A 21,269-nucleotide genomic window follows, 5' to 3' on the forward strand; every position below is an offset into this window, starting at 1 on the left:
TGCCTCCTCATACACCACCTTCTTCTCCCAACACAATTCTTCCGTCCTCAGGGTCAGATCAAACATACCGTTCTTCTGGTGGTCCTCCAAGCACAGGATCTCTTCCAAACTCAGTCCCAGCAACCCGAACATCACCTCATGAACGAACTTCTTCCGAGTCCACTGCTCCTCCGGATTCTTCAACAGAAACCGGAGAGTATTTGTAGCCGACTTGTACTCCATGCTCTCTCTCTGATAGCTGGTTGTACTCCCACTGCTACAATCGCCTTCCCTAACTCACTTGATCGGAGCCAAGAGGCCGAGAAGCGATGGCGACTTGGCCCTTGCCCGGGGCCCCCCAGCCCGGACGGCACAGGGGGATTCAAAGGTGGGTGCAAAATTTCAAGCACAAGCAGACCCCCAAAAAACGGGCTGCTGCTTCCAGAGGGGAAATGTGCAATTTAAGCAGGAGAAAACAAAACAAAGCAAAAACACACACATAACACCAAAAACAAAACATAAACTGGCGGAGTGCGTCTTACAAATAGTCATGCCAAGCTGCTATGCTGTGCAAGGTGCCTTGGGTAACTACAACTGTGCCTCGCTGGCTGGCTGGCTTGCTAAGAAGGTCCTGGCATAGGGACATGTTCCACCACACTTGTCTGGTTAGCTGCATGCTCCCAGGAAACAAACTGCTGCTGTCTACATCATCACCACATGTGAATAAAAGAAAGAAAGAAAGCAAGAAAGAAAGAGAAAGAAAGAGAGAAAGAAAGAGAGAAAGAAAGAGAGAAAGAGAGAAAGAAAGAGAGAAAGAAAGAAAGAGAGAAAGAAAGAAAGAAAGAGAGAAATAAAGAAAGAGAGAAAGAAAGAAAGAGAAAGAAAAAAAAAAGAAGTAAAACGGCGGGAGAACTTGCATCAACACTGGCACTCTCCCTCCAGCAGGGGTAGACAAAATGCTCACAGGAGAGATCCAGATCTGACTTTGACCAACGTTAGAGAAAGGTGTGCACCGTTCCCGGAGGTACTGCAATACCGGGCCGATGCGTGGAGTGGACGGAGCAAGCCCCTGTTCCATCTCCCGATTCCAAAAATCAATTTAATATATGGTCCCCTGATAGGGGACGTATCAGATATTAAACTGATAAGAACAGATACTACACTTGATCTTAGCCAAAAGGCCGAGAAGCGATGGCGACTTGGCCCTTGCCCGGGGCCCCCCAGCCCGGACGGCACAGGGGGATTCAAAGGTGGGTGCAAAATTTCAAGCACAAGCAGACCCCCAAAAAACGGGCTGCTGCTTCCAGAGGGGAAATGTGCAATTTAAGCAGGAGAAAACAAAACAAAGCAAAAACACACACATAACACCAAAAACAAAACATAAACTGGCGGAGTGCGTCTTACAAATAGTCATGCCAAGCTGCTATGCTGTGCAAGGTGCCTTGGGTAACTACAACTGTGCCTCGCTGGCTGGCTGGCTTGCTAAGAAGGTCCTGGCATAGGGACATGTTCCACCACACTTGTCTGGTTAGCTGCATGCTCCCAGGAAACAACCTGCTGCTGTCTACATCATCACCACATGTGAATAAAAGAAAGAAAGACAGCAAGAAAGAAAGAGAGAAAGAAAGAGAGAAAGAAAGAGAGAAAGAAAGAGAGAAAGAAAGAAAGAGAGAAAGAAAAAAAAAAGAAGTAAAACGGCGGGAGAACTTGCATCAACACTGGCACTCTCCCTCCAGCAGGGGTAGACAAAATGCTCACAGGAGAGATCCAGATCTGACTTTGACCAACGTTAGAGAAAGGTGTGCACCGTTCCCGGAGGTACTGCAATACCGGGCCGATGCGTGGAGTGGACGGAGCAAGCCCCTGTTCCATCTCCCGATTCCAAAAATCAATTTAATATATGGTCCCCTGATAGGGGACGTATCAGATATTAAACTGATAAGAACAGATACTACACTTGATCTTAGCCAAAAGGCCGAGAAGCGATGGCGACTTGGCCCTTGCCCGGGGCCCCCCAGCCCGGACGGCACAGGGGGATTCAAAGGTGGGTGCAAAATTTCAAGCACAAGCAGACCCCAAAAAAACGGGCTGCTGCTTCCAGATGGGAAATGTGCAATTTAAGCAGGAGAAAACAAAACAAAGCAAAAACACACACATAACACCAAAAACAAAACATAAACTGGCGGAGTGCGTCTTACAAATAGTCATGCCAAGCTGCTATGCTGTGCAAGGTGCCTTGGGTAACTACAACTGTGCCTCGCTGGCTGGCTGGCTTGCTAAGAAGGTCCTGGCATAGGGACATGTTCCACCACACTTGTCTGGTTAGCTGCATGCTCCCAGGAAACAACCTGCTGCTGTCTACATCATCACCACATGTGAATAAAAGAAAGAAAGACAGCAAGAAAGAAAGAGAGAAAGAAAGAGAGAAAGAAAGAGAGAAAGAAAGAGAGAAAGAAAGAAAGAGAGAAAGAAAAAAAAAAAGAAGTAAAACGGCGGGAGAACTTGCATCAACACTGGCACTCTCCCTCCAGCAGGGGTAGACAAAATGCTCACAGGAGAGATCCAGATCTGACTTTGACCAACGTTAGAGAAAGGTGTGCACCGTTCCCGGAGGTACTGCAATACCGGGCCGATGCGTGGAGTGGACGGAGCAAGCCCCTGTTCCATCTCCCGATTCCAAAAATCAATTTAATATATGGTCCCCTGATAGGGGACGTATCAGATATTAAACTGATAAGAACAGATACTACACTTGATCTTAGCCAAAAGGCCGAGAAGCGATGGCGACTTGGCCCTTGCCCGGGGCCCCCCAGCCCGGACGGCACAGGGGGATTCAAAGGTGGGTGCAAAATTTCAAGCACAAGCAGACCCCAAAAAAACGGGCTGCTGCTTCCAGAGGGGAAATGTGCAATTTAAGCAGGAGAAAACAAAACAAAGCAAAAACACACACATAACACCAAAAACAAAACATAAACTGGCGGAGTGCGTCTTACAAATAGTCATGCCAAGCTGCTATGCTGTGCAAGGTGCCTTGGGTAACTACAACTGTGCCTCGCTGGCTGGCTGGCTTGCTAAGAAGGTCCTGGCATAGGGACATGTTCCACCACACTTGTCTGGTTAGCTGCATGCTCCCAGGAAACAACCTGCTGCTGTCTACATCATCACCACATGTGAATAAAAGAAAGAAAGACAGCAAGAAAGAAAGAGAGAAAGAAAGAGAGAAAGAAAGAGAGAAAGAAAGAGAGAAAGAAAGAAAGAGAGAAAGAAAAAAAAAAAGAAGTAAAACGGCGGGAGAACTTGCATCAACACTGGCACTCTCCCTCCAGCAGGGGTAGACAAAATGCTCACAGGAGAGATCCAGATCTGACTTTGACCAACGTTAGAGAAAGGTGTGCACCGTTCCCGGAGGTACTGCAATACCGGGCCGATGCGTGGAGTGGACGGAGCAAGCCCCTGTTCCATCTCCCGATTCCAAAAATCAATTTAATATATGGTCCCCTGATAGGGGACGTATCAGATATTAAACTGATAAGAACAGATACTACACTTGATCTTAGCCAAAAGGCCGAGAAGCGATGGCGACTTGGCCCTTGCCCGGGGCCCCCCAGCCCGGACGGCACAGGGGGATTCAAAGGTGGGTGCAAAATTTCAAGCACAAGCAGACCCCAAAAAAACGGGCTGCTGCTTCCAGAGGGGAAATGTGCAATTTAAGCAGGAGAAAACAAAACAAAGCAAAAACACACACATAACACCAAAAACAAAACATAAACTGGCGGAGTGCGTCTTACAAATAGTCATGCCAAGCTGCTATGCTGTGCAAGGTGCCTTGGGTAACTACAACTGTGCCTCGCTGGCTGGCTGGCTTGCTAAGAAGGTCCTGGCATAGGGACATGTTCCACCACACTTGTCTGGTTAGCTGCATGCTCCCAGGAAACAACCTGCTGCTGTCTACATCATCACCACATGTGAATAAAAGAAAGAAAGACAGCAAGAAAGAAAGAGAGAAAGAAAGAGAGAAAGAAAGAGAGAAAGAAAGAGAGAAAGAAAGAAAGAGAGAAAGAAAAAAAAAAAGAAGTAAAACGGCGGGAGAACTTGCATCAACACTGGCACTCTCCCTCCAGCAGGGGTAGACAAAATGCTCACAGGAGAGATCCAGATCTGACTTTGACCAACGTTAGAGAAAGGTGTGCACCGTTCCCGGAGGTACTGCAATACCGGGCCGATGCGTGGAGTGGACGGAGCAAGCCCCTGTTCCATCTCCCGATTCCAAAAATCAATTTAATATATGGTCCCCTGATAGGGGACGTATCAGATATTAAACTGATAAGAACAGATACTACACTTGATCTTAGCCAAAAGGCCGAGAAGCGATGGCGACTTGGCCCTTGCCCGGGGCCCCCCAGCCCGGACGGCACAGGGGGATTCAAAGGTGGGTGCAAAATTTCAAGCACAAGCAGACCCCAAAAAAACGGGCTGCTGCTTCCAGAGGGGAAATGTGCAATTTAAGCAGGAGAAAACAAAACAAAGCAAAAACACACACATAACACCAAAAACAAAACATAAACTGGCGGAGTGCGTCTTACAAATAGTCATGCCAAGCTGCTATGCTGTGCAAGGTGCCTTGGGTAACTACAACTGTGCCTCGCTGGCTGGCTGGCTTGCTAAGAAGGTCCTGGCATAGGGACATGTTCCACCACACTTGTCTGGTTAGCTGCATGCTCCCAGGAAACAACCTGCTGCTGTCTACATCATCACCACATGTGAATAAAAGAAAGAAAGACAGCAAGAAAGAAAGAGAGAAAGAAAGAGAGAAAGAAAGAGAGAAAGAAAGAGAGAAAGAAAGAAAGAGAGAAAGAAAAAAAAAAGAAGTAAAACGGCGGGAGAACTTGCATCAACACTGGCACTCTCCCTCCAGCAGGGGTAGACAAAATGCTCACAGGAGAGATCCAGATCTGACTTTGACCAACGTTAGAGAAAGGTGTGCACCGTTCCCGGAGGTACTGCAATACCGGGCCGATGCGTGGAGTGGACGGAGCAAGCCCCTGTTCCATCTCCCGATTCCAAAAATCAATTTAATATATGGTCCCCTGATAGGGGACGTATCAGATATTAAACTGATAAGAACAGATACTACACTTGATCTTAGCCAAAAGGCCGAGAAGCGATGGCGACTTGGCCCTTGCCCGGGGCCCCCCAGCCCGGACGGCACAGGGGGATTCAAAGGTGGGTGCAAAATTCCAAGCACAAGCAGACCCCCAAAAAACGGGCTGCTGCTTCCAGAGGGGAAATGTGCAATTTAAGCAGGAGAAAACAAAGCAAAAACACACACATAACACCAAAAACAAAACATAAACTGGCGGAGTGCGTCTTACAAATAGTCATGCCAAGCTGCTATGCTGTGCAAGGTGCCTTGGGTAACTACAACTGTGCCTCGCTGGCTGGCTGGCTTGCTAAGAAGGTCCTGGCATAGGGACATGTTCCACCACACTTGTCTGGTTAGCTGCATGCTCCCAGGAAACAACCTGCTGCTGTCTACATCATCACCACATGTGAATAAAAGAAAGAAAGACAGCAAGAAAGAAAGAGAGAAAGAAAGAGAGAAAGAAAGAGAGAAAGAAAGAGAGAAAGAAAGAAAGAGAGAAAGAAAAAAAAAAGAAGTAAAACGGCGGGAGAACTTGCATCAACACTGGCACTCTCCCTCCAGCAGGGGTAGACAAAATGCTCACAGGAGAGATCCAGATCTGACTTTGACCAACGTTAGAGAAAGGTGTGCACCGTTCCCGGAGGTACTGCAATACCGGGCCGATGCGTGGAGTGGACGGAGCAAGCCCCTGTTCCATCTCCCGATTCCAAAAATCAATTTAATATATGGTCCCCTGATAGGGGACGTATCAGATATTAAACTGATAAGAACAGATACTACACTTGATCTTAGCCAAAAGGCCGAGAAGCGATGGCGACTTGGCCCTTGCCCGGGGCCCCCCAGCCCGGACGGCACAGGGGGATTCAAAGGTGGGTGCAAAATTTCAAGCACAAGCAGACCCCAAAAAAACGGGCTGCTGCTTCCAGAGGGGAAATGTGCAATTTAAGCAGGAGAAAACAAAACAAAGCAAAAACACACACATAACACCAAAAACAAAACATAAACTGGCGGAGTGCGTCTTACAAATAGTCATGCCAAGCTGCTATGCTGTGCAAGGTGCCTTGGGTAACTACAACTGTGCCTCGCTGGCTGGCTGGCTTGCTAAGAAGGTCCTGGCATAGGGACATGTTCCACCACACTTGTCTGGTTAGCTGCATGCTCCCAGGAAACAACCTGCTGCTGTCTACATCATCACCACATGTGAATAAAAGAAAGAAAGACAGCAAGAAAGAAAGAGAGAAAGAAAGAGAGAAAGAAAGAGAGAAAGAAAGAGAGAAAGAAAGAAAGAGAGAAAGAAAAAAAAAAAGAAGTAAAACGGCGGGAGAACTTGCATCAACACTGGCACTCTCCCTCCAGCAGGGGTAGACAAAATGCTCACAGGAGAGATCCAGATCTGACTTTGACCAACGTTAGAGAAAGGTGTGCACCGTTCCCGGAGGTACTGCAATACCGGGCCGATGCGTGGAGTGGACGGAGCAAGCCCCTGTTCCATCTCCCGATTCCAAAAATCAATTTAATATATGGTCCCCTGATAGGGGACGTATCAGATATTAAACTGATAAGAACAGATACTACACTTGATCTTAGCCAAAAGGCCGAGAAGCGATGGCGACTTGGCCCTTGCCCGGGGCCCCCCAGCCCGGACGGCACAGGGGGATTCAAAGGTGGGTGCAAAATTTCAAGCACAAGCAGACCCCAAAAAAACGGGCTGCTGCTTCCAGAGGGGAAATGTGCAATTTAAGCAGGAGAAAACAAAACAAAGCAAAAACACACACATAACACCAAAAACAAAACATAAACTGGCGGAGTGCGTCTTACAAATAGTCATGCCAAGCTGCTATGCTGTGCAAGGTGCCTTGGGTAACTACAACTGTGCCTCGCTGGCTGGCTGGCTTGCTAAGAAGGTCCTGGCATAGGGACATGTTCCACCACACTTGTCTGGTTAGCTGCATGCTCCCAGGAAACAACCTGCTGCTGTCTACATCATCACCACATGTGAATAAAAGAAAGAAAGACAGCAAGAAAGAAAGAGAGAAAGAAAGAGAGAAAGAAAGAGAGAAAGAAAGAGAGAAAGAAAGAAAGAGAGAAAGAAAAAAAAAAGAAGTAAAACGGCGGGAGAACTTGCATCAACACTGGCACTCTCCCTCCAGCAGGGGTAGACAAAATGCTCACAGGAGAGATCCAGATCTGACTTTGACCAACGTTAGAGAAAGGTGTGCACCGTTCCCGGAGGTACTGCAATACCGGGCCGATGCGTGGAGTGGACGGAGCAAGCCCCTGTTCCATCTCCCGATTCCAAAAATCAATTTAATATATGGTCCCCTGATAGGGGACGTATCAGATATTAAACTGATAAGAACAGATACTACACTTGATCTTAGCCAAAAGGCCGAGAAGCGATGGCGACTTGGCCCTTGCCCGGGGCCCCCCAGCCCGGACGGCACAGGGGGATTCAAAGGTGGGTGCAAAATTTCAAGCACAAGCAGACCCCAAAAAAACGGGCTGCTGCTTCCAGAGGGGAAATGTGCAATTTAAGCAGGAGAAAACAAAACAAAGCAAAAACACACACATAACACCAAAAACAAAACATAAACTGGCGGAGTGCGTCTTACAAATAGTCATGCCAAGCTGCTATGCTGTGCAAGGTGCCTTGGGTAACTACAACTGTGCCTCGCTGGCTGGCTGGCTTGCTAAGAAGGTCCTGGCATAGGGACATGTTCCACCACACTTGTCTGGTTAGCTGCATGCTCCCAGGAAACAACCTGCTGCTGTCTACATCATCACCACATGTGAATAAAAGAAAGAAAGACAGCAAGAAAGAAAGAGAGAAAGAAAGAGAGAAAGAAAGAGAGAAAGAAAGAGAGAAAGAAAGAAAGAGAGAAAGAAAAAAAAAAGAAGTAAAACGGCGGGAGAACTTGCATCAACACTGGCACTCTCCCTCCAGCAGGGGTAGACAAAATGCTCACAGGAGAGATCCAGATCTGACTTTGACCAACGTTAGAGAAAGGTGTGCACCGTTCCCGGAGGTACTGCAATACCGGGCCGATGCGTGGAGTGGACGGAGCAAGCCCCTGTTCCATCTCCCGATTCCAAAAATCAATTTAATATATGGTCCCCTGATAGGGGACGTATCAGATATTAAACTGATAAGAACAGATACTACACTTGATCTTAGCCAAAAGGCCGAGAAGCGATGGCGACTTGGCCCTTGCCCGGGGCCCCCCAGCCCGGACGGCACAGGGGGATTCAAAGGTGGGTGCAAAATTTCAAGCACAAGCAGACCCCAAAAAAACGGGCTGCTGCTTCCAGAGGGGAAATGTGCAATTTAAGCAGGAGAAAACAAAACAAAGCAAAAACACACACATAACACCAAAAACAAAACATAAACTGGCGGAGTGCGTCTTACAAATAGTCATGCCAAGCTGCTATGCTGTGCAAGGTGCCTTGGGTAACTACAACTGTGCCTCGCTGGCTGGCTGGCTTGCTAAGAAGGTCCTGGCATAGGGACATGTTCCACCACACTTGTCTGGTTAGCTGCATGCTCCCAGGAAACAACCTGCTGCTGTCTACATCATCACCACATGTGAATAAAAGAAAGAAAGACAGCAAGAAAGAAAGAGAGAAAGAAAGAGAGAAAGAAAGAGAGAAAGAAAGAGAGAAAGAAAGAAAGAGAGAAAGAAAAAAAAAAGAAGTAAAACGGCGGGAGAACTTGCATCAACACTGGCACTCTCCCTCCAGCAGGGGTAGACAAAATGCTCACAGGAGAGATCCAGATCTGACTTTGACCAACGTTAGAGAAAGGTGTGCACCGTTCCCGGAGGTACTGCAATACCGGGCCGATGCGTGGAGTGGACGGAGCAAGCCCCTGTTCCATCTCCCGATTCCAAAAATCAATTTAATATATGGTCCCCTGATAGGGGACGTATCAGATATTAAACTGATAAGAACAGATACTACACTTGATCTTAGCCAAAAGGCCGAGAAGCGATGGCGACTTGGCCCTTGCCCGGGGCCCCCCAGCCCGGACGGCACAGGGGGATTCAAAGGTGGGTGCAAAATTCCAAGCACAAGCAGACCCCCAAAAAACGGGCTGCTGCTTCCAGAGGGGAAATGTGCAATTTAAGCAGGAGAAAACAAAGCAAAAACACACACATAACACCAAAAACAAAACATAAACTGGCGGAGTGCGTCTTACAAATAGTCATGCCAAGCTGCTATGCTGTGCAAGGTGCCTTGGGTAACTACAACTGTGCCTCGCTGGCTGGCTGGCTTGCTAAGAAGGTCCTGGCATAGGGACATGTTCCACCACACTTGTCTGGTTAGCTGCATGCTCCCAGGAAACAACCTGCTGCTGTCTACATCATCACCACATGTGAATAAAAGAAAGAAAGACAGCAAGAAAGAAAGAGAGAAAGAAAGAGAGAAAGAAAGAGAGAAAGAAAGAGAGAAAGAAAGAAAGAGAGAAAGAAAAAAAAAAAGAAGTAAAACGGCGGGAGAACTTGCATCAACACTGGCACTCTCCCTCCAGCAGGGGTAGACAAAATGCTCACAGGAGAGATCCAGATCTGACTTTGACCAACGTTAGAGAAAGGTGTGCACCGTTCCCGGAGGTACTGCAATACCGGGCCGATGCGTGGAGTGGACGGAGCAAGCCCCTGTTCCATCTCCCGATTCCAAAAATCAATTTAATATATGGTCCCCTGATAGGGGACGTATCAGATATTAAACTGATAAGAACAGATACTACACTTGATCTTAGCCAAAAGGCCGAGAAGCGATGGCGACTTGGCCCTTGCCCGGGGCCCCCCAGCCCGGACGGCACAGGGGGATTCAAAGGTGGGTGCAAAATTTCAAGCACAAGCAGACCCCAAAAAAACGGGCTGCTGCTTCCAGAGGGGAAATGTGCAATTTAAGCAGGAGAAAACAAAACAAAGCAAAAACACACACATAACACCAAAAACAAAACATAAACTGGCGGAGTGCGTCTTACAAATAGTCATGCCAAGCTGCTATGCTGTGCAAGGTGCCTTGGGTAACTACAACTGTGCCTCGCTGGCTGGCTGGCTTGCTAAGAAGGTCCTGGCATAGGGACATGTTCCACCACACTTGTCTGGTTAGCTGCATGCTCCCAGGAAACAACCTGCTGCTGTCTACATCATCACCACATGTGAATAAAAGAAAGAAAGACAGCAAGAAAGAAAGAGAGAAAGAAAGAGAGAAAGAAAGAGAGAAAGAAAGAGAGAAAGAAAGAAAGAGAGAAAGAAAAAAAAAAAGAAGTAAAACGGCGGGAGAACTTGCATCAACACTGGCACTCTCCCTCCAGCAGGGGTAGACAAAATGCTCACAGGAGAGATCCAGATCTGACTTTGACCAACGTTAGAGAAAGGTGTGCACCGTTCCCGGAGGTACTGCAATACCGGGCCGATGCGTGGAGTGGACGGAGCAAGCCCCTGTTCCATCTCCCGATTCCAAAAATCAATTTAATATATGGTCCCCTGATAGGGGACGTATCAGATATTAAACTGATAAGAACAGATACTACACTTGATCTTAGCCAAAAGGCCGAGAAGCGATGGCGACTTGGCCCTTGCCCGGGGCCCCCCAGCCCGGACGGCACAGGGGGATTCAAAGGTGGGTGCAAAATTTCAAGCACAAGCAGACCCCAAAAAAACGGGCTGCTGCTTCCAGAGGGGAAATGTGCAATTTAAGCAGGAGAAAACAAAACAAAGCAAAAACACACACATAACACCAAAAACAAAACATAAACTGGCGGAGTGCGTCTTACAAATAGTCATGCCAAGCTGCTATGCTGTGCAAGGTGCCTTGGGTAACTACAACTGTGCCTCGCTGGCTGGCTGGCTTGCTAAGAAGGTCCTGGCATAGGGACATGTTCCACCACACTTGTCTGGTTAGCTGCATGCTCCCAGGAAACAACCTGCTGCTGTCTACATCATCACCACATGTGAATAAAAGAAAGAAAGACAGCAAGAAAGAAAGAGAGAAAGAAAGAGAGAAAGAAAGAGAGAAAGAAAGAGAGAAAGAAAGAAAGAGAGAAAGAAAAAAAAAAAGAAGTAAAACGGCGGGAGAACTTGCATCAACACTGGCACTCTCCCTCCAGCAGGGGTAGACAAAATGCTCACAGGAGAGATCCAGATCTGACTTTGACCAACGTTAGAGAAAGGTGTGCACCGTTCCCGGAGGTACTGCAATACCGGGCCGATGCGTGGAGTGGACGGAGCAAGCCCCTGTTCCATCTCCCGATTCCAAAAATCAATTTAATATATGGTCCCCTGATAGGGGACGTATCAGATATTAAACTGATAAGAACAGATACTACACTTGATCTTAGCCAAAAGGCCGAGAAGCGATGGCGACTTGGCCCTTGCCCGGGGCCCCCCAGCCCGGACGGCACAGGGGGATTCAAAGGTGGGTGCAAAATTTCAAGCACAAGCAGACCCCAAAAAACGGGCTGCTGCTTCCAGAGGGGAAATGTGCAATTTAAGCAGGAGAAAACAAAACAAAGCAAAAACACACACATAACACCAAAAACAAAACATAAACTGGCGGAGTGCGTCTTACAAATAGTCATGCCAAGCTGCTATGCTGTGCAAGGTGCCTTGGGTAACTACAACTGTGCCTCGCTGGCTGGCTGGCTTGCTAAGAAGGTCCTGGCATAGGGACATGTTCCACCACACTTGTCTGGTTAGCTGCATGCTCCCAGGAAACAACCTGCTGCTGTCTACATCATCACCACATGTGAATAAAAGAAAGAAAGACAGCAAGAAAGAAAGAGAGAAAGAAAGAGAGAAAGAAAGAGAGAAAGAAAAGAGAGAAAGAAAGAAAGAGAGAAAGAAAAAAAAAAAGAAGTAAAACGGCGGGAGAACTTGCATCAACACTGGCACTCTCCCTCCAGCAGGGGTAGACAAAAATGCTCACAGGAGAGATCCAGATCTGACTTTGACCAACGTTAGAGAAAGGTGTGCACCGTTCCCGGAGGTACTGCAATACCGGGCCGATGCGTGGAGTGGACGGAGCAAGCCCCTGTTCCATCTCCCGATTCCAAAAATCAATTTAATATATGGTCCCCTGATAGGGGACGTATCAGATATTAAACTGATAAGAACAGATACTACACTTGATCTTAGCCAAAAGGCCGAGAAGCGATGGCGACTTGGCCCTTGCCCGGGGCCCCCCAGCCCGGACGGCACAGGGGGATTCAAAGGTGGGTGCAAAATTTCAAGCACAAGCAGACCCCAAAAAAACGGGCTGCTGCTTCCAGAGGGGAAATGTGCAATTTAAGCAGGAGAAAACAAAACAAAGCAAAAACACACACATAACACCAAAAACAAAACATAAACTGGCGGAGTGCGTCTTACAAATAGTCATGCCAAGCTGCTATGCTGTGCAAGGTGCCTTGGGTAACTACAACTGTGCCTCGCTGGCTGGCTGGCTTGCTAAGAAGGTCCTGGCATAGGGACATGTTCCACCACACTTGTCTGGTTAGCTGCATGCTCCCAGGAAACAACCTGCTGCTGTCTACATCATCACCACATGTGAATAAAAGAAAGAAAGACAGCAAGAAAGAAAGAGAGAAAGAAAGAGAGAAAGAAAGAGAGAAAGAAAGAGAGAAAGAAAGAAAGAGAGAAAGAAAAAAAAAAAGAAGTAAAACGGCGGGAGAACTTGCATCAACACTGGCACTCTCCCTCCAGCAGGGGTAGACAAAATGCTCACAGGAGAGATCCAGATCTGACTTTGACCAACGTTAGAGAAAGGTGTGCACCGTTCCCGGAGGTACTGCAATACCGGGCCGATGCGTGGAGTGGACGGAGCAAGCCCCTGTTCCATCTCCCGATTCCAAAAATCAATTTAATATATGGTCCCCTGATAGGGGACGTATCAGATATTAAACTGATAAGAACAGATACTACACTTGATCTTAGCCAAAAGGCCGAGAAGCGATGGCGACTTGGCCTTGCCCGGGGCCCCCCAGCCCGGACGGCACAGGGGGATTCAAAGGTGGGTGCAAAATTTCAAGCACAAGCAGACCCCAAAAAAACGGCTGCTGCTTCCAGAGGGGAAATGTGCAATTTAAGCAGGAGAAAACAAAACAAAGCAAAAACACACACATAACACCAAAAACAAAACATAAACTGGCGGAGTGCGTCTTACAAATAGTCATGCCAAGCTGCTATGCTGTGCAAGGTGCCTTGGGTAACTACAACTGTGCCTCGCTGGCTGGCTGGCTTGCTAAGAAGGTCCTGGCATAGGGACATGTTTTCCACCACACTTGTCTGGTTAGCTGCATGCTCCCAGGAAACAACCTGCTGCTGTCTACATCATCACCACATGTGAATAAAAGAAAGAAAGACAGCAAGAAAGAAAGAGAGAAAGAAAGAGAGAAAGAAAGAGAGAAAGAAAAAAAAAAGAAGTAAAACGGCGGGAAAACTTGCATCAACACTGGCACTCTCCCTCCAGCAGGGGTAGACAAAATGCTCACAGGAGAGATCCAGATCTGACTTTGACCAACGTTAGAGAAAGGTGTGCACCGTTCCCGGAGGTACTGCAATACCGGGCCGATGCGTGGAGTGGACGGAGCAAGCCCCTGTTCCATCTCCCGATTCCAAAAATCAATTTAATATATGGTCCCCTGATACTCTTTTATTGAGATTTTACATTTTTTTACATTTACACCCATTCGTTTTTTCATTCATTTTACATTTCTTTTAAAGATGACATTCATGCATACAGACATACATTTTGTTTTAAAAGCATTTAAAACACATTTAAAAACACCAAGACAATTGTGCTTTGTACATGGTTAAAACAGACACAGATTAAAATCAACATGAAAAAAACCTGTGCTGTTTTAAAAGTGACTGGAAAAAAAGAACCATCTATAAAAAACCAGTGCTTGTGAGGGCCGGGGAGTGCTCTCTAAAAAGGTTCAAAAGTGAACATAAAACTATATTACTAAAACAGGGACAGGGGAAAAGGGACAGTGTGTAAAACAGTGCGTTAAAATTCTAAAATTTTAAAACACTTAAAATGTAACTTTTAATAGTTTACATTAAAAATCTTAAAGATACATAAATCAAAACAAAACAAAATCAAATAAAACATTCAACGTAAATCAAATAAAAGTCCATAAAACTGAAACAAAAAGACTACATAAAACCAGGGCACCGTTGAAAAACGGTCATGCCAGCTAAAAAGGGCGGAATGCTGGCATGACAAAATAAATAAATGGCTTAACGGTGCCCCGTAGTCCCGCTCCTAGGAGCTAGCGGTTCCAGTTTTTTCCTTCATTCCATCTTCACGTCCTGAAGTCCGGCGATCCTCCACTCCGCGCAGGCCTTGTCCTTCCCGAGGGTCCGGATGTCCAGAATTACAAAGTCCTTGATAAGAGTTTGTGCCCTTCTGGTCGTGGTGATAGTGTCTAGCTCCTGCTTGTGATAGACACAGACGTTACGGCCCTCCCACAGGATCTGCTTGACAACATTGATGACACGCCAAACGCACTTAGCTGTGCTGGTAGCGATTCCTCCCGCAGGCCCATAGAGCACAGTCTCAGCGGTCATCTTGGCCGTGTCAGCAAACCTGTTTAGGAAGACAGAGACAGAGAGCCAGACACTGCCAGCCACATCACACTCCCAGAAGATATGGGCTGGTGTTTCTCTCTTGCGGCACTTTGCATAGGGGCATGTTTCTACTTGGGCTAGTCCCCTCCTGAACATGAACGCTCGAGTGGGGAGTGCACTGTGGACGGTGTTCCATGCTATATCCTTCTGGACATTACTGAGGCAGCTGTGAGACACATTCTCCCAGATTTTTTGGCTTTGGGTGAGGGAGAAAGTAGCTACTTTTTCAATTTCCTGGGAACCGGCAAGATATTTAGTTACAGCCTTGTATTCCCAGGAGGCCAATTTTGCTTTACTAAGCCCAATTTATATATAGTGTCCCTTAAGGTTCTATAATACAATGGGGGGTCCCAGGAGTACGGCACGGTGTTATCAATAGTGCAGAGGCCCAAGGCCCTGAGACAGGTGGCAAAATAGAAACGATTCATGTAACATACCTTCCTGTCCAGGGCCTGGATGTTCTTGATAGTTTGCGTGAGCCCCTGCACTCGGGTGAGCTGCACAACGTCCGGGACCCCCTTACCTCCCTTCTTGTCGGCTTTACTCAGGGTGGCTCGCTTTACCCTCTCCATCTTGCTGCCCCAGATAAAGCGGTGGATAATGCGGTCCACCACTTTTTTGGTGGTCCTGTCTGGGGGAAAGATTTTTCCTACATAAGAGAGGATGGGGAACAGTATAGACTTGGTTATTAATACTCTACCCGTCATTGTTAAGGATCTTGTGCTCCATCCGCCAATCTTTTTACGGACCTGGTTAATGGCCGCCGTCCAGCTCTGGGCCCCCGAGCTATTGTTCTCGAAAATGAGGCCAGAATCTTGATTTTGTCCTTTTTGACAGGGTACATGTCCGACAGTTCCCTATCTACCTGCCAATTTTTAGACACGTAGACTTCGCTCTTGGACTTATTAATCACTGCCCCGGTCGCCGTGCAGTACTTCTCAAGGATATTACTAATCCGAGGTACCGACGATGTGTTGGTGCAAATGAGTGACACATCGTCCATATATGCTGTTGTTTTGACCTGGACCCCGTTGGATCCAGGCAGCTGGAAACCAGTTATATTGGTATCCCTACGAATTGCCTGCAGGAGGGGTTCAATGCACACGACATATAGCAGTGGGGATAGTGGGCAACCCTGTCTGACCCCTGACTGGATAGATATTTTACCAGTCAGGTGCCTGTTCACCAAGACTCGGGTACTAATGTTTGTATATATGGTTTTAACCCACTCCCTAAGTCCAGGAGCGAATTTCACCTGGTCCATCACTTTGTACATATATTCATGGCTTACCCTATCGAACGCCTTCTCCTGGTCAAGGTTGAACAGGCAGAGGGGATGGTTCCGTTCTCTAGAATAAGCCAGAATGTCCCTTGTTAACATTAAAATATCCGTGATGGACCTCCCTGGGACGCCACAAGCCTGGTCGGGGCCAATGACCAAAGGGAGGTGTACTTGTAGCCGGAGCATCAGAGCTTTGGCTAGTATCTTGTAGTCCACGCAAAGGAGGCTGATTGGGCGCCAATTCCGTAGATCTTTAACTTCCCCTTTCTTATGAAGGAGAGTAATTACACTCTCCCGCATAGAAGGGCCCAACCGCTTCTCCCTGTAGACCGCTCTGTAGACCTCCGCTAAATGGACTTTTAGCGTGTCCCAAAAAAGATGGTAATACTCACCCGGGATGCCATCTGGACCTGGCGTCTTACCGGTGTTCATGGTCTTAACCGCCTGGGTGAGCTCCTCCAGCGTGAGTTCTGGGTCCTTCTCCTCCTCCTCGTCGTCCCGCACTGAGTCAGGCTCCAACTGGCTCAGGAACCACTCTATCAGGGTGTCATCTGTAGCTTTGATGTTATACAGGTCCCTATAGAAGTTCTCTACCACTTTTTTCACTCCCTCACTATCCTCTACTATCCTCCCCCTGCTGTCGAGCATGGAGGACATCAAGTGCCGCTTCTCCCTCGTTTTCTGGAAGAAGAAGCGAGTACACTTTTTGTCTTCCTCCATTTTTTGCACTTTTGCATTGTGCATGACCTTTCGTTGTTCCTCCCTACAAAGCACTGAAAGATCTAGCTTGGTCTGGGCTATCTCGTCGCTTACAGGGAACCCCCGAAGCTGAAGCAGGCTCAGACGCTGGAGGGCAGCATTCAGGTGTTTATATTTGGCCCTCCTTTCTTTTGCTTTCCTCTTGCCTGCTGCTATGAAATAACCCTTAGTTCTCATTTTGACCATCTCCCACCACTCTATAGGGGAGTTGAATAGGTCACGCAAAGTGGTCCACTCAACAAGCCTGCTCTTATAGGCTGCAGCTATGGAGGGGTCATCGAGTAAGGAGGTGTTTAATTTCCAGACCCCTGACCCCATCTGGGAGGTCTGAGGGACCTGCAATGTTACCTGCAGGAGCCTATGGTCAGAGAAGAAGACGGCCTGGGTGTCTACTGCCGTCTTCGTAAGGGAGCTGGTATGCAGGACGAGATCTATACGGGAGAAGGAGGTCCCAGATGAGCTCACCCAGGTAAAGGGAGGCACCAGGTCCTTACCTGCATCACACAGGGAGAAATCAAATATTACGGAGGACAAAACTCTACTAGAGCGGTCGTTGCGTGGCCTGCTCCGGTCTACGTCCCTCAGAGCACAATTGAAGTCACCTGACACGATGACGGGTACGTTCCCCAGCAGGAGTGGACGCAGCTGTGGAAAAAATTGAACTCTTTCGTTTTGGTTAGTGGGTGCGTAGACATTGACCAGTCTGAGGGGAGTGTTGTTGTATGTCACATCCACGCTCAGAATTCTACCAGGTTCTACCTCCCTGCTGCTGCGGGAGGTAATAAATGGGTTTTTAAACAGGATACCTACTCCGTCGGCTCTGGCTATGTTGGAGCCCGACCAGAAGGAGTCCCCCAGGGTCCAAGTCTCCTTCAGGTTCCTATAATCAGGGCTCGACGAAATACCACACTCCTGCAGAAAGATGAGATCTGCTTTCAAGTTAGCTAGATAGTTTAGTACATCAAATCTTTTTTGTGTCTCCCTGATGCTCCTGACATTAACAGACACACATATCAGGGCCATCAGGGTAGCTAACAAGAAAAGGAGTCGCTGCGTCCACCCCATAGCGACTATGATTGGGAGGTCGGGACACTCTTCCTACTCTTAGCTCTACGCTTGCTTCGAGGGGGCTTGGGCTTATTTGCAACTCCCATCACCCCTGAGAAGGTACTCACTGCTGCCTCGTCCAAGAAGGCACCGTCTTTATATGCACAGTACGTGGAGTTGTTGGGGCTATTCAACTCCCCACAAGGTAAGTCTGGTGGAACTTGCTCAGGGCCCCTCGGAACGTGTGGGTCAGCTTTGTCCTGGGGGGGGTTTATGACAGACAGCATTCTTTGGCTGTTACCGTCTGTTGAATTGGAGCTGTTAGCAGACTTCTGGCTTACTGCGTCCAGGGGTATTCCCATGTCCTCCAGTGCTGTATCTAGGAGGACCTCTAGGGGGCCCCTGGTTTTGCCCATACAAGGGAGGGGGTCAAGGATGCTTTGAAGGGAGGCCCTTCGCTTGAAGAGGGTCATTGCTACCGAGGTACTGCTGGTCAGGGAAGGTGTTGACCCCGACCTCTCCCTCGGTGCATTAGTGAACACCTCTTCTGCGAGGTGTGCTAGGGTTTGTGCCAACGACTGGGAAGGCTGGCTGGGGATGCCCTGGCTGGCTGCTACCTGCCCACTAGGCGGCAGTGTAGCCATCCCACTCGCCTCCGTCTCTGCCTGCGAGGGCAAGACTGGGGACTTTGTGTGGACATTAGCTGGTTTTGGATCTATGGGGGCCACCTGCAACTTGCTGTCTTTGATCCTGATCTTCTTTCTTTTCCCCCCCTCGTCTCTACCCTTTCTTTTCCCCACCCTCTGCTGGTTCTTCACTCCCTTCCCCTCCTTCTCACTCTCACTTTCACTGTCGCTTTCGCTTTCCTCCCCCACGGACTCAATCCTTATGGCGTCATAACGAGAGCCGAGGGGGAGTGCTGGCGCTGAGAGGGCCCTACTCAGGGGGGGGCCGCTGCTGGGTCCGGGCTCCCACCCTGCCTCGTGTTCTGCATCAGAGGAGCTACTGGAGGAGCTAGTGGAGTGGCTGTTGTACTCTCTCTCTGGGCTGGGGGAAGGGGTCCTCGTAAAACGGGACATGTCTCGGGGGCGGGGGGGTGAGGGGGGTGCTGGTGATGATGGTGGTGCTGGAGTCTGGGTCTTGGATACTGTTGGTGGTGATGTGGACTGATCTTTGTTACTTGCTCCCTCTTCCTGCTCAGGCCTAGGCTTGTTCGTGTTTGCCTTGCTGGCTCTGGCCATGTTGGCATAGGAAGAGGGGCAGTCCTTAAACAGGTGCCCCTTCTTTCCACACAAATTGCACTGCCTCTCTTCTCTGCAGTGGCTGGTCTCGTGGGGGGCGCCGCAGTTCCTGCACTTGACTACAGTACACGCGGCCGCCAGGTGTCCTAATTCCCCACATTTCCTGCAGAGTTTTGGCATCCCATTATAGAATACCAGCCCTCTGTTGGGCCCTAACACTATGGAGTTTGGAATGTGGCGGACGCCTCCAATGCCCGATGGATCAACATTAAGGCGTACCAGCCACTTTCTGGCTCCTGTCCAAACCCCATCTTCATCTGTAATTTTCCTCCCTTCTGATGACACCCTCCCATAGCGGTTAAGCCATGTTGTAATATCATAGTCGCTAACAGCCTCATTGAAAAATTGGACAGTAACAACTTTCATTTCTCTGTCTGTCAGTGCATCCACACAAAATTCTTTGTATGGAGCGAGATATTTATTCTCCCCCCAAAAGGACCACATTTCTTGTAACTTTTGGGGGTTCCTAAAACTGACCTCAAACACTTCCTTAAGCCCTGGCAATTTCACCAAACAATTCAAGTCAGAAGGGGAAAAACCCATACCCCTCTGAAGAATGGTCCGGCTGAACTCCAGTCTCGTCAGTCCTGGTTCCGTTTCATCTTGCTTGTTTCTTGTGAAGCGCACCGCATTGTGCCTCCTGGTCTCCTGGGTTGGCCGGAACGCCATCCTTCAGCTGGCTCCTCCGATTGGGGTGGGAGAAGCCTCTGGACGTCCGGGTTGTCTCTCTCTACGGAAAAGAGACAAGAGACATATGGTCCCCTGATAGGGGACGTATCAGATATTAAACTGATAAGAACAGATACTACACTTGATCTTAGCCAAAAGGCCGAGAAGCGATGGCGACTTGGCCCTTGCCCGGGGCCCCCCAGCCCGGACGGCACAGGGGGATTCAAAGGTGGGTGCAAAATTTCAAGCACAAGCAGACCCCAAAAAAACGGGCTGCTGCTTCCAGAGGGGAAATGTGCAATTTAAACAGGAGAAAACAAAGCAAAAACACACACATAACACCAAAAACAAAACATAAACTGGCGGAGTGCGTCTTACAAATAGTCATGCCAAGCTGCTATGCTGTGCAAGGTGCCTTGGGTAACTACAAACTGTGCCTCGCTGGCTGGCTGGCTGGCTAAGAAGGACCTGGCATAGGGACATGTTCCACCACACTTGTCTGGTTAGCTGCATGCTCCCAGGAAACAAACTGCTGCTGTCTACATCATCACCACATGTGAATAAAAGAAAGAAAGACAGCAAGAAAGAAAGAGAGAAAGAAAGAGAGAAAGAGAGAAAGAGAGAAAGAAAGAAAGAAAGAAAGAAAGAAAGAAAGAAAGGACAACACCCGTCATAGACGTGAGGGGGACTTGCATGGATACAGTTAGTGATGAACCTAATGATCCTTGTGAACCCAGACAAACCAGCACAAGAGAGAAAAGAACCTAAATGGGCACAAATCTGGAGTTAAGTAATCAAGAGCTTGTGAGAAAACCGTGTGGGACACTACTGTAAAGCTATGTCTTAGTTGGTGCTCATCTTGGCGAGAGCAGAGTTCAAATCAGCATGAAGTTTTAACATCTACTCTCATGTAATGGAAATCTAGATTTGAATGTAAAAATATATTTAAGCATGACAACCTTTATGTACAAAAATCTTCACTAATATACAATTTTGTTTATTTAGCAGACGCCTTTATCCAATACTTATTTTAATTTCATACAGTATTAAATGTCAGTGTTTATATGATAGTGAAAAATAAATAAATAAATATGAAGATAAACAAACACATAAATGTCTATGTATTAATTTATTTCAATATTTATATTGATGTATTTATTTATGTCTTACTTTTACCAAATATATAGGCCATCCTTCAGCATAGCTAATTCTTAGAAATTATGTCCAAGAACTTTATGTCTCAATCATAGGCGCCTAACTTTGTTAAAAGGTATGGGGCAAACTAAAGGGCTAACTGCTGAGTGTAGAGGGGTACATTTATTATTATTTTACAATTAAGAAGCTCTAAAAAACCAAGCAAACTTTGCTGTTGTGAAGTTAGTATTAGTAATTGCAAGCTGACAAAATTAGGCAGGTGTTTCAGCATAAAATGTTAAATATGTTACTTGCTA

At 47.7% G+C, this 21,269-nt stretch overlaps 16 non-coding genes and 2 pseudogenes across 16 annotated transcripts; all 18 read right to left on the bottom strand.

Moving 5' to 3' along the window:
- Nucleotides 1–981: 981 nt before the first annotated feature.
- On the bottom strand, nucleotides 982–1,172 carry LOC131736058 (U2 spliceosomal RNA). Its single transcript, XR_009327879.1, has one exon. It is a non-coding gene; the product is annotated as a U2 spliceosomal RNA (small nuclear RNA).
- A 603-nt stretch (nucleotides 1,173–1,775) lies between these two features.
- On the bottom strand, nucleotides 1,776–1,966 carry LOC131736059 (U2 spliceosomal RNA). The gene has a single exon (XR_009327880.1). It is a non-coding gene; the product is annotated as a U2 spliceosomal RNA (small nuclear RNA).
- A 604-nt stretch (nucleotides 1,967–2,570) lies between these two features.
- Nucleotides 2,571–2,761, bottom strand: LOC131736060 (U2 spliceosomal RNA). Its single transcript, XR_009327881.1, has one exon. It is a non-coding gene; the product is annotated as a U2 spliceosomal RNA (small nuclear RNA).
- Nucleotides 2,762–3,365: 604 nt separating this feature from the next.
- Nucleotides 3,366–3,556, bottom strand: LOC131736061 (U2 spliceosomal RNA). Its single transcript, XR_009327882.1, has one exon. It is a non-coding gene; the product is annotated as a U2 spliceosomal RNA (small nuclear RNA).
- Nucleotides 3,557–4,160: 604 nt separating this feature from the next.
- On the bottom strand, nucleotides 4,161–4,351 carry LOC131736062 (U2 spliceosomal RNA). Its single transcript, XR_009327883.1, has one exon. It is a non-coding gene; the product is annotated as a U2 spliceosomal RNA (small nuclear RNA).
- A 603-nt stretch (nucleotides 4,352–4,954) lies between these two features.
- LOC131736063 (U2 spliceosomal RNA) lies at nucleotides 4,955–5,145 on the bottom strand. The gene has a single exon (XR_009327884.1). It is a non-coding gene; the product is annotated as a U2 spliceosomal RNA (small nuclear RNA).
- Nucleotides 5,146–5,743: 598 nt separating this feature from the next.
- On the bottom strand, nucleotides 5,744–5,934 carry LOC131736064 (U2 spliceosomal RNA). The gene has a single exon (XR_009327885.1). It is a non-coding gene; the product is annotated as a U2 spliceosomal RNA (small nuclear RNA).
- Nucleotides 5,935–6,538: 604 nt separating this feature from the next.
- LOC131736065 (U2 spliceosomal RNA) lies at nucleotides 6,539–6,729 on the bottom strand. Its single transcript, XR_009327886.1, has one exon. It is a non-coding gene; the product is annotated as a U2 spliceosomal RNA (small nuclear RNA).
- Nucleotides 6,730–7,332: 603 nt separating this feature from the next.
- LOC131736066 (U2 spliceosomal RNA) lies at nucleotides 7,333–7,523 on the bottom strand. The gene has a single exon (XR_009327887.1). It is a non-coding gene; the product is annotated as a U2 spliceosomal RNA (small nuclear RNA).
- A 603-nt stretch (nucleotides 7,524–8,126) lies between these two features.
- LOC131736068 (U2 spliceosomal RNA) lies at nucleotides 8,127–8,317 on the bottom strand. Its single transcript, XR_009327889.1, has one exon. It is a non-coding gene; the product is annotated as a U2 spliceosomal RNA (small nuclear RNA).
- Nucleotides 8,318–8,920: 603 nt separating this feature from the next.
- LOC131736069 (U2 spliceosomal RNA) lies at nucleotides 8,921–9,111 on the bottom strand. The gene has a single exon (XR_009327890.1). It is a non-coding gene; the product is annotated as a U2 spliceosomal RNA (small nuclear RNA).
- Nucleotides 9,112–9,710: 599 nt separating this feature from the next.
- Nucleotides 9,711–9,901, bottom strand: LOC131736070 (U2 spliceosomal RNA). Its single transcript, XR_009327891.1, has one exon. It is a non-coding gene; the product is annotated as a U2 spliceosomal RNA (small nuclear RNA).
- A 604-nt stretch (nucleotides 9,902–10,505) lies between these two features.
- Nucleotides 10,506–10,696, bottom strand: LOC131736071 (U2 spliceosomal RNA). Its single transcript, XR_009327892.1, has one exon. It is a non-coding gene; the product is annotated as a U2 spliceosomal RNA (small nuclear RNA).
- A 604-nt stretch (nucleotides 10,697–11,300) lies between these two features.
- LOC131736072 (U2 spliceosomal RNA) lies at nucleotides 11,301–11,491 on the bottom strand. Its single transcript, XR_009327893.1, has one exon. It is a non-coding gene; the product is annotated as a U2 spliceosomal RNA (small nuclear RNA).
- A 605-nt stretch (nucleotides 11,492–12,096) lies between these two features.
- LOC131736073 (U2 spliceosomal RNA) lies at nucleotides 12,097–12,287 on the bottom strand. The gene has a single exon (XR_009327894.1). It is a non-coding gene; the product is annotated as a U2 spliceosomal RNA (small nuclear RNA).
- Nucleotides 12,288–12,891: 604 nt separating this feature from the next.
- Nucleotides 12,892–13,082, bottom strand: LOC131736074 (U2 spliceosomal RNA). The gene has a single exon (XR_009327895.1). It is a non-coding gene; the product is annotated as a U2 spliceosomal RNA (small nuclear RNA).
- A 575-nt stretch (nucleotides 13,083–13,657) lies between these two features.
- LOC131736079 (U2 spliceosomal RNA) lies at nucleotides 13,658–13,790 on the bottom strand (annotated as a pseudogene).
- A 6,048-nt stretch (nucleotides 13,791–19,838) lies between these two features.
- On the bottom strand, nucleotides 19,839–19,990 carry LOC131736078 (U2 spliceosomal RNA; annotated as a pseudogene).
- Between the last annotated feature and the right edge of the window lie 1,279 nt (nucleotides 19,991–21,269).

The sequence above is a fragment of the Acipenser ruthenus genome, unplaced genomic scaffold (assembly GCF_902713425.1).
Source record: "Acipenser ruthenus unplaced genomic scaffold, fAciRut3.2 maternal haplotype, whole genome shotgun sequence".
Classification (NCBI taxonomy): Eukaryota; Metazoa; Chordata; class Actinopteri; order Acipenseriformes; family Acipenseridae; genus Acipenser; species Acipenser ruthenus.